Below are 18,142 nucleotides of genomic sequence, written 5' to 3'. Positions count from 1 at the left end.
AAGCTTTATGGTTGCAACATAAAACTTCTTCAAAAACACACAAAATGCTGCTACATACCTCCAGTTTTCAGAAGTTGGAGGTCCAACTTTATCCACAAAATAACTCTTGAACGCCTCATCCTCTTCGCTCATTCGGTTAAATGTCAACTCATACTTCAATGCAGCTTCAAACATAAGATATGTGCTATTCCATCTTGTAATAACTTCTAACAGGACATTGGTATTTGCCTTGCATTGTTCCAGAATTGCAAACTCTCTAAACTTGTCAAGTCTTTGTGATGAACTCCTCACATATTTGGCACAATTCCAAATGGCAGCAACCCCACTCTCTAACTCCTTCAAACCATCCTTCACACAAGTTGATAATATGACAAACACATCTTAAATGTAGATACTCTCCATTAAACATTAAGGTTTGATAACTAGTAAGCCTCCTCTTCATATATTGGACAGCCACATCATTTGCGCTAGCATTGTCTACTGTAATGGTAAACACTTTGTTGATCTCCTATTGTCTCAAACATTGCTCAAGTGTTCTCCCAATGTCCTCACCTTTGTGACTAGTAATATTTTAAAAGTTGATGATCCTTTTGTGTAGCACCCAATCGTGGTCCAAAAAATGCACAGTCACCCCTTAAGCTAACTCAACAACATAGCCTTCTCCATGTTGAACCTTTCTAGCACGCCCTTAGCAACTTGCTTCCTGTCCAAGACTGTCCATTGTGGTTCTAACTCATTGCATAAAGTCCTAAATCACTCCTTCTCTACAAACTGAAATGGAAGCTCATCCTTGATAATCATCTCAATACACCTATCATCACACCTTTTCTTGTTCCACCTTCGGTATCCAGTGCCTCCACTCACATTATATCGATTCAGCCTCGCTTGAGTGGGATCACTTTCCTTTGTTTTTTGATAACAAGGGTGCTTCTCACATTTCTTGCTATGATACAACATGGAGCTAGTCTCGTTCTTCTCTGCGAGGCACAACACTGTTTCTTGACAATAGTTGCAGGTGCAATATTTAAGATCAATTTCACCATTTGGAAGTCTGCACCTTGTAAAGTACTTCCACATAAGGCTTTTGTTTGAGGGCTCTTTTCTCTTTCGAAATCGGCTGCCTTCATGAGTCTCTTCATTTGCACTAGATGAAAATGATGGTGCAGTTCGTGGCATATGTGGCAAAGGTGGCAGAGGTGCAGCATATAAACTAGCAGTGGTATTTGCACTTGTACTGGATGTAACTGAAGGTGTTGAACTTGAATAGCCCATAGTACCATCTTGTGACATGAAAGAATCCATAGTCTACAATGTAACAAGAATAAAACATCAATTATAAAGTTCACAAAACAGAAACTGATTTTACAAAGCAACAATGAAAAGTTGAAAACTAAAAAGAGTATTAGAACATCCTAGCTAGCTAGAGTACACAACACATATATTGAAATATACATGTACATTAATAAACAAATAGCTTGATATCAAGCAAACTAGTCTAGTTGCATGAACGACTGTATAAGTTGGTTTCCCACTTGTATAAGTTGATGAACCAGCATATGTTTTAGTTTCCCACTTGTATAAGTAAGATATAATTATAACTTAGTTCAGTTAGTTTTGATGTCATTACAGTAGCCAGCTAAGTGAGTTATTTGTTGGAAAATGGTTGGAAAAAACCATTTAAAACCAAATTTTAATTGATTAATTAAATTAAGTTAAACTTATAATTAATCAAAGATGAACATAGATTTGAATTCTCCATAATGAGGGCTATAAGATCATATGTTTGTTTGTGTAATTTAGTTTGTGGGTGAATAAGAAATTGTCACTCAAAGATGGCTACTTAGAATGAGGGAAATGTATTTGTCCGACATTGGAAAAGAGAAGTGTTTAAAAGACTTTATATAGAATCCATTGTGTATGGATTGTAAAGTGTGTAAGCCCCCTTATACCCTCTCGCGCACGCGCATAGGTGGGGTGCAAATCCTAGGTCACAAGGGAAGCCCGTGCGACCTGCGGACACGAATGCAACACCGAATTGAGGGTCGGAACGCAGATTCTTTTTGCATTTCTGAAAATTCGGTTTTAACTTTTCAAATTCTCTTGACTGTTCAAATTCTTCTTTTGTAACAACTGAGTTATTGTGTTATGGAGAATTATAACATAATTGAAATCAATGTTTGTAACATATGTAACTCATATATGTTATGATATTTTGATTTCTATAACAGCCATCTTATTAATTGCTGATTGCAAATCCTCACAATATAAATAGCCATCATCCTTTCATTGTAAAAATCATTCCATTCGAAACACAATCATCTCCCACTCTCAAAATTCTTAGTTTTTCTCTGGTGATAGAAAGAGGTACCTATCAAGTTCGTTGAGGGTTCTAGTTAGTAGTGCAACTTCCTAGAATAGTTTAGTCATTATATACTAGGAGACAAGCGCCAAGCATCCTTGTACCGGTAGAGGAGGCGTAAACGTCTTAAGGACAGTGTGGTATCACACATGTCTCGACTAGTTCTTCCATCACCAATCGTTCGGTATTTTGGTTGAATTTCTTTTCGTGTTCGTCATTTCTGATTTATAATTATTTATAATTCGGCTTATTAAATTATATATGCAATATATCACTGTTTTTATAACAATCTTAAGACGTTTACTTTGATATTGCTTATATAATTTGTATTCGATATTTATCTACAATTTTTCAAATAGACTTACACCTTGTGTGTGTGTGTTTAGTTTCTAAAATGACTAACGGAGAAAATTCTGGAAATGGTAAGGGACCTTTGGTGCCAATTGTGCCTACTGCTCCCGTTGTACCTGTCTCAGTATCCCATGGGGAAAAACCTGAGAAGTTCAACGGTTTGCATTTCAAGAGGTGGCAACAAAAGATGATGTTTTATCTGACCACTCTGAATCTGGCAAGATTATTGACGGAGAATGCTCCTGAGTTCAAGGAAGATGACCATGGCGATCAAGCAAAGATTGCTGCTGTGAATGCATGGAATAATTCTGACTACTTATATAGGAATTATATCATGAATGGTCTAGCCTACTCATTGTACAATGTGTACATTAGCATGGGAACGGCAAAGGAGCTATGGGAATCCTTGGAGAAAAAATATAAAACCGAGGATGTCGGCGCCAAGAAGTTTATCGTGGGCCGCTTCCTTGAATATAAAATGGTGGATTCCAAAACTGTGATGAGTCAATTCTCTGAGATTCAGCTAATCCTACATGAGATTCACGCTGAAGGAATGCAACTAGGTGAAAGTTTTCAAGTGGCATGTGCTATTGAAAAGTTACCACCTGCTTGGAAGGACTTCAAGAATTATTTGAAGCACAAGCGAAATGAAATGACCATAGAGGATCTAGAGGTTAGACTTCGCATTGAGGAAGACAACCGAGGATCCGAAAAGAAAGCATGGATCAATGATGTCTCTGCCAAGACAAACATGATGGAACATGGTCAAGGTTCAAAAAACAAGAAAGGCAAGTATCATGGGTCCAAGCTGGGGCCGAAAGCAGGCATCTCCAAGAAGCCAAGGTTTGAAGGCAAGTGCTACAACTGTGACAAGACTGGTCACAAGTCTGTCGATTGCAACAAACCAAAGAGGAACAAAAAGAGGGAGGCAAACCTGATTCAAGCCGTCACTCAGGAGGTTGCTGACCTGAACCTCTGTTGTATGATATCAGAGGATAGCATGGAAAAAGTCATTGATTATGATTGGGGACTAAATGACTTAGAGCTTTGGTATGACCAAGCCAAGTTTTTGGATTGATCTGTAGAACATAACTGAAATTATCGAATAAATTGATGTATGTTCTTAAAGTTTTTTTATGAGTATAAAACTCAGTATTGACAAATGTGTTTTGTCTGAAATTGATATATAGCCATGAGTGGTGGATTGTTTAAAATGACAATTGTGAGCCATGGGTGTTTTTCACCTATATGGATGAGTCTTCCTAATTTATGGTAGTGAAGACTATAATATATGTCAATTAACATGCACAAGTGTGAACTTGTGTAGAGACAAAATTGACTAGATCATCTTCTAAAGTGTTGAAAGAAACAATGAACCTCTTGATCTGATTCATGCAGATGTGAGTGATTTAAAATCAACGTTATCTAGAGGGAATAATAAATACTTTATTACCTTCATAGATGATAGCACGAAATATTGCTATGTGTATTTGCTAAAATGCAAAAGTGAAGCCATAGAGAAGTTCATTCTCTATAAAAATGAGGTTGAGAACCAACTCAACAAGAAAATTAAGGCACTAAGAAGTGACCGAGGGGGTGAGTATGAATCGCCATTTGCTGAGATTTGTGCTCAGAATGGAATTATACATCAAATGAATGCTCCATACTCACCACAATCCAATGGTGTAGCAGAACGCAAAAATCATACTCTAAAGGATATGACGAATGCTATGCTACTCAGTTCTAGGATGCCACCCAACATGTGGGGAGACGCGATTCTCACGGCAAATTACCTTTTAAATAAGGTGCCCAAAAGAAAGAAGAGAAAACTCCATATGAGTTATGGAAAGAGAGAAAACCATCCTACAAATACTTAAAAGTTCGGGGATGTTTGGCAAAAGTAGAAATTCATAAACCTAAAAATGTGAAGAATGAGCCTAAAACGGTTGATTGCATCTTTATTGGATATGCACATAACAGTTCGGCTTATCGATTCCAAGTCCACGATTCGAATATTCCTGAAATCCATAAGGATACAATAATGAAATCGAGAAATGCATCTTTCTTTGAAAATGTATTTCCACGGAAGTCTAGAGAGGAATTTAATTCTTCTAAACGGGCACGTGAAGACAACCGAGCTGAAACTGATGATGCTCAGTATCAAGTATCTGAGTTGGGGTCCGAATCTGAGTTTGAGGTTGAACCTAGACGAAGTAAAAGGGCAAGGACCGCAAAGTCCTATGGACCTGACTTCCTGTCATATATGGTTGAAGGTGATCCCCGTACCTTCAAAGAGACAGTTAGCTCTACTGATGGTCCTCTGTGGAAAGAAGCAATCAAAAGTGAGGTTGACTCCATCATGCAAAATCACACTTGGGAATTAGTGGATTTGCCACCTGGGTGTAAGCTTTTGACTTCCAAGTGGATTTTCAAAAAGAAATTAAAAGCTGATGGGTCAATAGACAAGTACAAGGCTAAATAGTCGTTGGATTAATATAGATATAATTTTCAAAAAGAAATTAAAAGCTGATGGGTCAATAAAAATAAATGATAAAGAAAAAAATATTTTTTTATAATAATCTAGATAGTCGTTGGATTAATATAGATATAATTGTCTTCTTACTCAAAGATGACATTTTATTACTATTTTAATTACTGATATGACAAGATTATGTGGTATGTCATATAACATTGTGGCGCCCAATCTAACGTCATATTGTGGCACTAAAACATTTTTCTAAAAAATATGTGTGGCGGCAATTTATTGTTGTTTATCTAAGTATTAAAATTAAGACGTGGAGTTAACTAGAATTAGTATATACCAAAGGAAAATGTTTTAGCGCCACAATATGGCGCCAGATTCGGCGCCACAATTGTATCTGTCATGCCACATAATATTGTCATGTCGGTAATTAAAATAGTCATAAAATGTTATTTTTAAATAAAAATACAATATTATCCATGACACAAGAATTAAAATGGCGCCCTAGCTTCTATTTTTTATTGTTTCATCGTCAATTACATGCCTAATTAGGGTTTAATACTAAGGTCAGCACCCATATCTTTTGGAAAGATCAACTTCAAACTGAAGCAAGCTATGAGGGTCTGAAACTTGGCCGTGAAGCTTTTCATATCCAACAATCAAATGAACCAAGCTGTTCGCATCACCTTTTGGAGTGGCTTCAACAATGAGCCTGAAGCTCTTGTAGTGCTGAAGGAGAGGTCCATCAATGCTTTGAAGGTCACAGAATTCTTATCGTCGTCCACGGCTTCAATTAAGTCTGTTCCTACTGTAGTTTTCCCATCTGTACGTGCAAATTAAATTTCATAAAATTAAGACCAATAATTACAATATGTAATAGGACTGGCATTCGGCCCAAACGGTTCGGTTTACAGTTTTTCAACATGTGAAACTAAAAATTGAACCGACCGGTTAGGTTCAGTCTTTTTCATTTTTTTTTTTCAGTTTTTTTAATTTATGTAAAACAATTTTACCAGTAATTCACTTAAGCACGGGGTAGTACTAATTTCCCAGCTTCACCTCCAACTCAATAACGTTAATACGTAATAGAATATCACAAAGTATAGTAATTAAGAGAATATTTAAATGCTAATAAAGTATATAACCTTACATCAAGATATACATACTTATCAATAACTCAGTATATGCATGAAATAAACAAATCAGTAAATTTGAACGTAAATGTGCAATAAAGTAAATGTACTTTAAATTAAAAATAATTAGACAATATTAGTTAGTAGTCAAAGGATTAGTAGTTATTTCTCTCATAATAAGGAAAGTGTCTGTCCAAAGTAGCAATTGTCCTTCAAATAATAGTGTCAAAGTCCGTCAACTTTCCGTATCGATAACTCAATCAATAAACGTCCAAATTAGGCAAGTGAGGAGTCTATGTTTAAGGATTGTTCGTAAGGAATTCAATAGGATAAGTCATACAGTAGAGTTCAAAGTCATTGAGTCCAAAAGGTTCAAACACAGTAGCGGTGCCGAAACCAATCATTAAGTTATCATCTTAGATGTCTACGTATTCTACTTGTAACAAACATTTCATCATTTTTTCTAAAACTATCCAGATTAAAAGTAGAGGTCATAAACTTTAATTTGATATAAATTTTGTGGAAAATGGTTAAGAAATAGGTGAGATATGAGTTTTTAAAGTCGTGAGTGCTACAAGAGAATTTCAGTGAGTTTAGTAACTCCAACTTTGATTAGCCATAACTTCTCCATTTCAAAACATTTTTTAGTGATATAAAAGCCTAAATTGAAGAATTGTTCATGCAAAATTTAATGCTATTGTAACCGTGTACAAACTTAGATGTTATAAAATACGAAAATATAACTCTTACCAAACCATGGTCTTTTCTATTTTATCTTTAGCTATGCACTTTGATAAATCTTAAAAGACAAATGATTATAAGGATGCAAGATGCACTTACCTTGAAGTTTCATGGGTGAAAGGAATGTTTTGATGTGGATCCAAAGTTGGATTACTTTAGTAAAGAAGGAACTTGTTTAAGAGAAAAAGAGTGAAGACTAGAATTTTAGTTGAGGAACATTGGCTGGTTGAGTTTTCTATTAACTAAAGAAACTTTCGACTTGCATGATTTCTAATTTTGAAGTGTGAAAAAAGCTTGAGGCAACTCACAAATATAATTATGCCAAGAAGGAACACAAAAATTTAATTCTGAACTACCCTTCTTGACTTAAGAGACCAACCAATAATATTGAGTTATGGTCTATCTAGTTAGGGTGGTTATTCACAAAGAAAAGAAAAACAAATAGTGTGATGGGATAAAATATAAAATTCAGCTAGATTCAAAACGTATTGGCATAAGGATTATATATATATACATGTATGGATATAACAAACACATTTATATGTGTTATTCTAAAAAGTAAAAGAATTTCATATATTATTTTCATACGATTTTCAATATATTTGCACTATTTAACACTAATATAATGCATAAAAGATAATACTATAAGTATTAGTCTTAAACTCGATTACAAAGTATCGAGTATACGCAAGAAAGATGAGCTAACGTACTCAAATCGTGGTCTAATATTTACAAAAAGAAATTTCTCTATCTTTGAAAGTATGAACCTTAGTATCATTGGTTTCTAAAGAGAAATATTAGAAAAAAATTGAATTAATTCTCAGTTAATATAACCTTAGAGTACTAAGTAGTAAATACTAAATTTCGGAGTATTACAGTCTACCCACCTTAAAAGAAAATTCGTCCTCGAATTTTACGTACCTTGTTCTATTTGTTATATGAACAAATGCGGGTGTTTCTTTCTCATTTCTGATTCTAATTCCCAAGAAGCCTCATTTTCATCATGTCGATTCCATTGTATCTTCACCATTGGATTTTCCTTAGTACGGAGCTTTCTTACTTCCTTGCCTAATATGCGAACATGTACTTCGTCATATGTGACATTTTCCACTAGTTCTATGGTACTATAGTCTATGACATGAGAATTGTCTGGCTTGTATTCTCGTAACATAAATACATGGAAAATGTTATGCACGTTGGATAAATATTGTGGTAGATCTAGTCGATAGGCTAAATCACCAAATTTTTCTATAATTTGGAAATGTCCAATAAACCACGGTGAGAACTTGGCAATCTTTTTTTTCCAAAACGGACAACGCCTCCATGGGTGAGACTTTCAACAAGACACGATCTCCGACATGAAACTCTACATTCCTCCTATCTCGATCGGCATAGGTCTTTTGTCGACTCTGTGCAGCTTTCAAGCGCTCCTTAATTGAAGCAACGACTTCTGCAAAATGCTTAACTACATCAGGTCTGAGATGAACGGCTTCGCGTACTTCAGCCCAACATATTGGGGTACGGCATGGTCTCCCATAGAGAGCTTCAAAAGGCGCCATCCTTATGCTTGAGTGATAACTTTTGTTGTAAGCAAACTCGATCAAATATAGGTGATCCTCCGAGCTCCCTCCAAAATCCAAAATGTAAGACCTAAGCATATCAACCATCACTTGATTGACTCTTTCAGTTTGTCCATAAGTTTGAGGATGAAGTGCAGTGCTCATGTCTAACTTCGTCTCCATTGCACTTTGTAATCTAACCCAAAATCTTGAGCTGAATCGGGTATCACGATCTGACACTATCGATACAGGAACTCTGTGCAAACGTACTACTTCTCTTAGGTATAGCTTACTTAAGACATCGATGGAATCTGTTACCTTTATTGGTAAGAAATGGCAGATTTTGTAAGGCGATCAACAATGACCCAAATTGCATCGTTGCCTCTTTGCTTCCTTGGCAATCCAGTAACGAAGTCCATCATGATGTGCTCCCACTTCCATTCTGGAATTTTGAGAGGTTGTAATAATCCTCCATTTCGCACGTGCTCTGCCTTCACATGTTGGCATGTAAGACACCTAAAGACATAGTTAGCAATGTCTCTCTTCATGTTGTTCCACTAATAGTTTTTCCGTAGATCTTTATACATCTTTATTCCTCCTGGGTGGATTGTGAATTTTGAACGATGTGCTTCTTGCATTATATCCTGCTTTAATGATGCAACATTTGGCATGCAAAGCCTCCCTGTAAAATGCATCCCTTCTTCTGTATGTGTACTCTAGTCTTCAAGGTGCTTCTCTTTCATTCCCCGAACGTATTCCACTAGCCCTTCATCTTCCCGTTGTGCTTGAATGACTTCGCTTATTATTGAGGTTGCACCACTAAGTTTCCAATAAACATCTCATTGATGTTCGTTGAAGGAGTAAGATTGTACTCAATTAGAGTTCTTAACATGCTCCAATCCTCTCTTATAATTGTAGCTATGTGACTTCGAGGTTTTCGGCTTAAAGTGACAGCCACTGCATTTGCTTTACCGGGATGGTATTGCAATGTGAAGCCATAGTCCTTGATAAGCTCCATCCATCTTCTTTGTCGCATGTTTAAATCCTCTGGGAGAAAATATACTTTAAACTTTTGTAGTCAGAGAATAGATCAAACCGCTCCCCATACAAATAATGTCTCCAAACCTTCAAAGCAAAAACCCCAGGTGCAAACTCAAGATTATGGGTTTGATAGTTCTTCTCATGAACCTTCAATTGTTGAGATGCATAAGCTACCACCTTCCCATTTTCCATGAGAACAGAACCAAGCTCTTGATGTGATGCGTCGCTATATATGACAAAATGAATCCCACTTCTTGGAATGGTAAGGATTGGTGTTGTCGTCAGCCTTTCCTTTAGCTTCTGAAATGCTTGTTCACAGTTGGCATCCCAAATATAGTTCACATTCTTTCGAGTCAACCTTGTCAATGGAAGAACAATTTTTGAAAAGCCTTCAATGAACCTCTGATAATACCCAGTAAAGCCAAGAAAACTGATGATTGCTCGATTACTCGACATCAATATTTAACCCTGTAAGCATCGTTAGTAGTATAAAGCAAGAGGGTATCGTTCACAAACCGGGGATCCAGCCAGGGCTTAGGATCACAATACTTACACGAATTCATAAAGGTTTTAAGGTTTGATATAGATTTTGGATTGAGTCATAAAAACAGTAAATAAAACCTAAACTAATATGTACATGTGATCAACCAACCAACACATTATCAATCACCAAAACATCTCATACAAAGGAAATCGAACCAAGCTCTATGTCTTTCTTCTAGCATCATGCCGAGACCATATATTGAACAACTAAGGTTGGATCATGCAATCTAAGTTCCAAATCAGTAACCTATATGCATAGACACTTAACACATTCAAGTCTTGCCACTCGGCTTCATTGAAATCTAACATGTTCATCTTACCACATAATCCCAAAGCCATGCATATCGAATTCATTAAGTATGTCACCTACTTAACCCCCAATCATGCAATTTCGAAAATCATATAGAAAAGAATAAACATGTTCATAGCATAAGTCTTTAATCCAACAACCTAAATATCATGCTACAATCGTACACATAACACTTAGAAATCAAAATTGATCAAGAACAAGGTTCGGCAGAAACCAAAAACAGAAATTCACAAAACCAAAACAATTTTCGAATCCTCTATATAAATTGAATCAAGTAGCTATTTCATAGACAAAATTGAAACAAGATTACTCTACACAAATCGCAAGCTTCATCCAAGAACAAGAATAAAACCAAAACCGAATTTAAACAAGAGTGAATCATGGTTACACTTTATAAATCAAGCAATCCACAAGTGTAGCCGAGACTTCTATGGATGAAACATTCCTCGCAGGCGTGTTTGAAGGCTATTGATTGGTGGGGAATGATAGGAATCAGTTTTAGGATTTCTTGGAATGGTGAAGGATGAATTCGGCAGAGCTATGGCTTGTGTTTGTGTGTAGGGCTGATGATGATCTGAATGGAGAGGCCGAGCCTCTATATATAGAGGTTTAGGAAGCCTTCTTGCCGTGCCATAAGGAAGTAGAATCCAATTGGGAAGCTGAAATCCTCTTTGTTATGGATTTGATTTATGTACTCCATATCCAACTTGATGTAGGAAACCAAGTCCAATAGGGAGATCACTTAAGGGCTGCACGACAACAATCTTGGTCCAACTAGGAGTAGCTAGGCCGGCCTCCTCTTCTCCTTCTTCAACTCGAATATGATTTCCTTGTTCAACTAGGAATGCATCTCGGCATCTCTACTTCCTTTCCAAATATGATTTGTCTTTCCTGAAAAGAATACGACGATTAAGGAATAGGAAAGAATGAAAATAGGAAAGTAGAGTCCTAGTCGAGTAAGGAATCCTAGCTCAATAAGGATTTCTAACACTTAGCACAATTTCATCATCAAATCATCTAAATTCGGCATAGCTCTACTTAGACATAGAAATGACAAATATGAACCTAAAACAACTAAATAAGAAGTAACAAAGCATAAAAATAGGGCATATATACATTAAGAACGTCACACTTTGTGCTCCTATCAACAACCCCACACTTAGACTTTGCTAGTCCCTTAGCAAACACTAAAAAGGGAAATCAAAACATAAAACGAAAACAAAGCAATTAAAACTAACGATACAACATTCTAATGCCTTCAACATTTTGTCTCAGAGATCTTCAAACTCATAGCATCAAGAATAACACTCAATCGAAATAGATAAGATGAATTCAATGGTTAATAAACACGAGATTTCGTTTAACAAGTAAGACATGGCAGAAACAAAGGTGAAATTAAGCTCGACATGTTCAAAACAAGTTCAAATTCAACTCACAAAGGATATACACTCCAAATCTTTTCTCTCAAGAACATGGCATATGCTTAAAAGCTTTTCACACACAAGAGTTATAAACCTAGTGAAAATCGAAAACCTCACGAAAGATACCAATCATATGCACAAATGAACCCAAACCATATGCTTACTCATGAAACAAACTCCACAACTCAAGAGCTACTCATTTTAAGAATCATGCGGATCTTTAGAAAATGGATAGTTAGGCTCGGCATTGATATATTTTTCAGGGTAAAGGAATCACAAAGGTCATCCTCAAGACTTAGCAGAGCAAAACATCCACCTTATGTCGCCATACTCCATAAAACAAGGGCCAAATCTCATCATGTTGGACCCATTCTTCACTTTAAACATTGTGAAAACGAACAAAGGCTAAAGTATAACATTATTGAGCCTTCAACAAATACATCACAACTCCAAATTCACAAAAACAACATGTATGCCGAGATCATCATTCAATCATTTTTCAATTTTTTTCTTTTCTTAGCCGTGCATCATGAATCTTTTCTTTTCTTTCTCTCACGGCATCAATACATTTTTTTTCCTCTTTTTCATACTCTTTTCACGGCATAACATACATACAATAGCATAACCCCACACTTGAATCAAATCATCACTCCATATTACATCAAGAATCGGCTCTGCCAAGCCTCAAAGACAAGGTAGAGATATAACTATACTAAGCAAGGATATAACATGTTGGTAATGAAAGAAAAGGCTTAACGTAGGCTCAAATGGGTTAACACTAAGGTGTCCCAAGCAGGGCTCAAATAGGGAATACGGCTTTTTGGATTAAGGTGGTGGAAATCCTAAAAAGATCCAACAATACTTTTCAAAATCAGAATATATTATGACATAAAGCTTCGAAAGTTTCACAAAGTAAGTTCTAGCATTCTCTAGTTCATTGCAATTCTATGGCATATGAATTGATCAAAAATAGATATAATGAGGTTATAAAGCCAAGAAACGATAGAATAAACTCTCCAAAGAAAGGCACAAGTATATGGCTCGAAACTCACATAGGTTCCATGAATCAAACAAGTAAAGAACATGCTCATTCTGTACCTAAGTTTCAAAATCCTCATCTACTACATGTTCGTACAAAATCTACACATCAATTAACCATCAAATAAAAATAAGTTCATTTCAACATCGTGATCATCTATCAACCACAAATTCAAAGATCAACTCATCCTAGACAGTCAAAGGCATACCTAGGACTCAAAACAAAAACAACTTAATCGAAAAACAACTCAAAATCGAAAAACAAACTCAAAAATTCAAACTAAAAATCGGAAATCAAAATCAAAACAACAAAATTGAAACACATAGGCATCAAACAATAGAATTCAACGAATGATGTATACCCCACCCCACACTTAAAACTTACATTGCCCTCAATGTACAATATGATAAGCAATGAAATTAAAAAGAGATAAGGGATAAGAAAATGCAAACACTCGTTGATGGCTCCTTCATTGACTTAAGTTTAGAGTCTATAGCCTAGACTTCTTCATTTGCATCCACTAAAAGAATACGACATGGTCATCCTCTTCATCAGAAGATATGATCATGATGTCGCCATTATCCCCCTCATCTTCACTCGAGTCCGAATCCCTACTCTTATAGCTCGAATCAACTTCTTCCTTCAAACTCGGATCTTCTTCTTCCTCTTCCTCATTGACACGGCTGTAAGACTCCCCCTCTTCAATTGTAAGTTCTTTGCTCACTTCCTTAGAGCTAGCACGAATCTCCTCTACAAGTTCCTTTAACTCCCTATGCGATTTTGCCAATTCCAAAATCGATTGTTGCATTTCATTGATCATCTTGTCTCAGTGGTGCTCTGTTCTTGTGGGTGTAGTCTTAACTCTAGCCGATCTACCTTTCCTCTTCATGCCAACTAGAGGCTTCAAATGGTCTCTAGTGTTCCCATACTCCCTAGCTTTCCTTCCATCTAACTCCATACCTTTGAACCGAGAAGTACCACTCACCCTAGAGCATGACGTCGAAACCAAACTATCCCTTCTTTCTCCAAGTACTCCAATATGCATGATCCTATCTCCTACCTCAAGGTTCATGAAGCCTCTTGGTGAAAACGAATCAATGTACTCTTGATAATCCCTTAGCAGACCTTGGTAGAAAGTACTAGTCAACGCATGTTGGTTCATGTCATGGTCTAACGATGCTACTACTTCTTGAAATCTCTTTAAGTACATGTGGTAGGGCTCAGCATCTTCTTGTCTGCATGCTTGAATCATCTCTCTCATCCTTGCTCTTCTTGCCTTGAGCAAGAACTCCTTGAGGAATGTTTCTTTTAGCTCATCCCATGATCGGATGGAATTCTCTGGAATAGAGTGCAACCATTCTCTTGCTTTATCAACTAGAGTGACGGGAAACACCTCAAGATACAATAACTCCAAGTCTCCACGTTCCATGGACTGAATAACCTGTTGCACCTTCGACTCAAAAAGAAATATATGGACATCAGCCTTCTCAATCTTAAACCCTCTAAAGATCGGCATGGTCTTCAAAATTTTGTATGTGACCTCCATACGAGTATGATTATGCCTAGGAGTCGGCAACACAATGCACCTAGGATGAAACGCAGGGCTGTCCCTCTCTGGAAACATGTTGTCTTCACGAAACGCAAACACCTCCATTGAACACTTGAAAATCTTCTTATGAATTGAGTGAACCGAATGTGGTAGTCTTCCTCTCCTTCTTATGAACTTGTGAATTTTCAGAAACAGGATAAACAATTATGTTGAACCGTGCTCTCTATATATAGAGCAATCTCAATCATTTTCCATGAGGTAGAAAGAAACCTACAAGGACATAGAAACCTTCTCCCATTCCTACTTGGTATCCAAGTCCGAATGGGACTTCTCCATTGATAACACACGGCATGGCTTCTCCTACTTCAACTATGATTTCTTTTCACAGCAACTTCCCTTTCCTAACTCACCTAGGAATCCATCTCTCCCTCTACTTTGGAAATCCCAATCCGGATGGAAATCTCCTTCTTGATGACACACGCACGTTTTCCTTGTTCGACTAGGAGTGTCATGGCCACTCCTCTCCTAATCCAACTAGGAATTGATCTTGTCATCACTTTAATCTACTCCATGGATCCACTAAGAATCGGTGGTAGCTTCAACCTATTGGGAAATGTACACAAGCAAGGACATTAGTTAAAACTAATCCACATGAGTTAGAAAACTTACCTTATCATGCACGGCATGATCAATTTGGGACAAGGACACGGCATCCTTGTCATTGGAAGGCACGGCCTTCTTTGATGGTGGTGGCATGAGAGTGTCGAACTCTCTCACTTCTTCTTCGCATAAAAGAATACAAAAATCATACAAGAAATATACAAGGTTTCGTTCAAAAAAGTTTTTACAAAAGTCTTTCAATCGATTTCATGCTTCTACATTCTTAAGTTGTCATTTAAACGATTGAATGATCGATTGATTCTAAGTTGTAAACCAAGGTGGACGTGCGGCCTAAGTATGGATGCCTAGACACAAGTTTGAATCGTTGTTTCAGAAGGCCAGATAGCTAATTCAGAGATAGTGAACATGGTAGGACTCATTTGTTGAACTACGGAGGGCAAGCCCTCTATCGACTCCATCACCGAGATGTATGTCAGTCATTAGTTCTCTGAGATCCAATTTTGGTCCCATGCACCAGGGTAATGAAATAGCGTGCCCCTTACTCAGCTAGAAACAAACTTGAGTGTTAGACAAATCTCCAAGTGTTAATAAAAGCCGCCCTCAACCTCATGCAAAAACTCGGAAGAAAACATGAGGGGTTAAGGCTAATATTAACAAAAGGGACTTTACCTATTCCGTTCGATTTACAACCTACAACAATCATTCACTCAATCATCCAAACAACATCCTAAGATAAAATTATTATATGTTACAAGAAAATAAGATAATAATATACAAATGTACAATATACACAATGAATTCGTAGTAAAAGTTAGGGATCCATCTCTAATGGATCCCCGGCAACGGCGCCATTTGATGATTGCTCGATTACTCGACATTAATATTTAACCCTGTAAGCATCGTTAGTAGTATAAAGCAAGAGGGTATCGTTCACAAACCGGGGATCCAGCCAGGGCTTAGGATCACAATACTTACACGAATTCATAAAGGTTTTAAGGTTTGATATAGATTTTGGATTGAGTCATAAAAACAGTAAATAAAACCTAAACTAATATGTACATGTGATCAACCAACCAACACATAAACAATCACCAAAACATCTCATACAAAGGAAATCGAACCAAGCTCTATGTCTTTCTTCTAGCATCATGCCGAGACCATATATTGAACAACTAAGGTTGGATCATGCAATCTAAGTTCCAAATCAGTAACCTATATGCATAGACACTTAACACATTCAAGTCTTGCCACTCGGCTTCATTGAAATCTAACATGTTCATCTTACCACATAATCCCAAAGCCATGCATATCGAATTCATTAAGTATGTCACCTACTTAACCCCCAATCATGCAATTTCGAAAATCATATAGAAAAGAATAAACATGTTCATAGCATAAGTCTTTAATCCAACAACCTAAATATCATGCTACAATCGTACACATAACACTTAGAAATCAAAATTGATCAAGAACAAGGTTCGGCAGAAACCAAAAACAGAAATTCACAAAACCAAAACAATTTTCGAATCCTCTATATAAATTGAATCAAGTAGCTATTTCATAGACAAAATTGAAACAAGATTACTCTACACAAATCGCAAGCTTCATCCAAGAACAAGAATAAAACCAAAACCGAATTTAAACAAGAGTGAATCATGGTTACACTTTATAAATCAAGCAATCCACAAGTGTAGCCGAGACTTCTATGGATGAAACATTCCTCGCAGGCGTGTTTGAAGGCTATTGATTGGTGGGGAATGATAGGAATCAGTTTTAGGATTTCTTGGAATGGTGAAGGATGAATTCGGCAGAGCTATGGCTTGTGTTTGTGTGTAGGGCTGATGATGATCTGAATGGAGAGGCCGAGCCTCTATATATAGAGGTTTAGGAAGCCTTCTTGCCGTGCCATAAGGAAGTAGAATCCAATTGGGAAGCTGAAATCCTCTTTGTTATGGATTTGATTTATGTACTCCATATCCAACTTGATGTAGGAAACCAAGTCCAATAGGGAGATCACTTAAGGGCTGCACGACAACAATCTTGGTCCAACTAGGAGTAGCTAGGCCGGCCTCCTCTTCTCCTTCTTCAACTCGAATATGATTTCCTTGTTCAACTAGGAATGCATCTCGGCATCTCTACTTCCTTTCCAAATATGATTTGTCTTTCCTGAAAAGAATACGACGATTAAGGAATAGGAAAGAATGAAAATAGGAAAGTAGAGTCCTAGTCGAGTAAGGAATCCTAGCTCAATAAGGATTTCTAACACTTAGCACAATTTCATCATCAAATCATCTAAATTCGGCATAGCTCTACTTAGACATAGAAATGACAAATATGAACCTAAAACAACTAAATAAGAAGTAACAAAGCATAAAAATAGGGCATATATACATTAAGAACGTCACACTTTGTGCTCCTATCAAAAACTTCGTACTTCGGTTAGAGTGGTAGGAGCTTTCTATTCCAACACAGCTTCGATCTTTGCAAGGTCCATTGCTATTCCATTTTGAGAGACAACATGGCCCAAGAATTTCACTTGGTGTTGCCAAAAATCGCACTTCTCAAATTTTGCATATAGTTTGTGTTCTCTCAACACTTGAAAGGTAGTCTCTAAGTATTGTGTGTGTCTGCTTTATTTTTGGAATAAATCAAAATGTCATTGATGAAGACGATAATAAACTTATCCAAAAATGAACTAAAAACTCGATTCATCAAGTCCATGAGTATGGCTGGTGCATTGGTAAACCCAAAGGGCATTACTAACCACTCATATTGTCCATACCATAATTGATCAAATAAATCATCAATTCGCGGAAATGTGATCCATCTTTCTTCTTCACGAACAACACAGGTGCTCCCCAGCTAGAAGAACTACGCCGAATAAATCCAAGATCGAGCAACCCATTGATTTGCTTTTGTAGCTCATTTAATTCCTTCAGTGCCATTCTATAGGGTGTCATAAAAATTGGACTAGCTTCGGGTATTAGGTCAAT

The sequence above is a fragment of the Argentina anserina genome, chromosome 2, assembly GCF_933775445.1.
Source record: "Argentina anserina chromosome 2, drPotAnse1.1, whole genome shotgun sequence".
Lineage (NCBI taxonomy): Eukaryota > Viridiplantae > Streptophyta > Magnoliopsida > Rosales > Rosaceae > Argentina > Argentina anserina.
Note: the sequence above shows the minus strand (reverse complement) of the source record.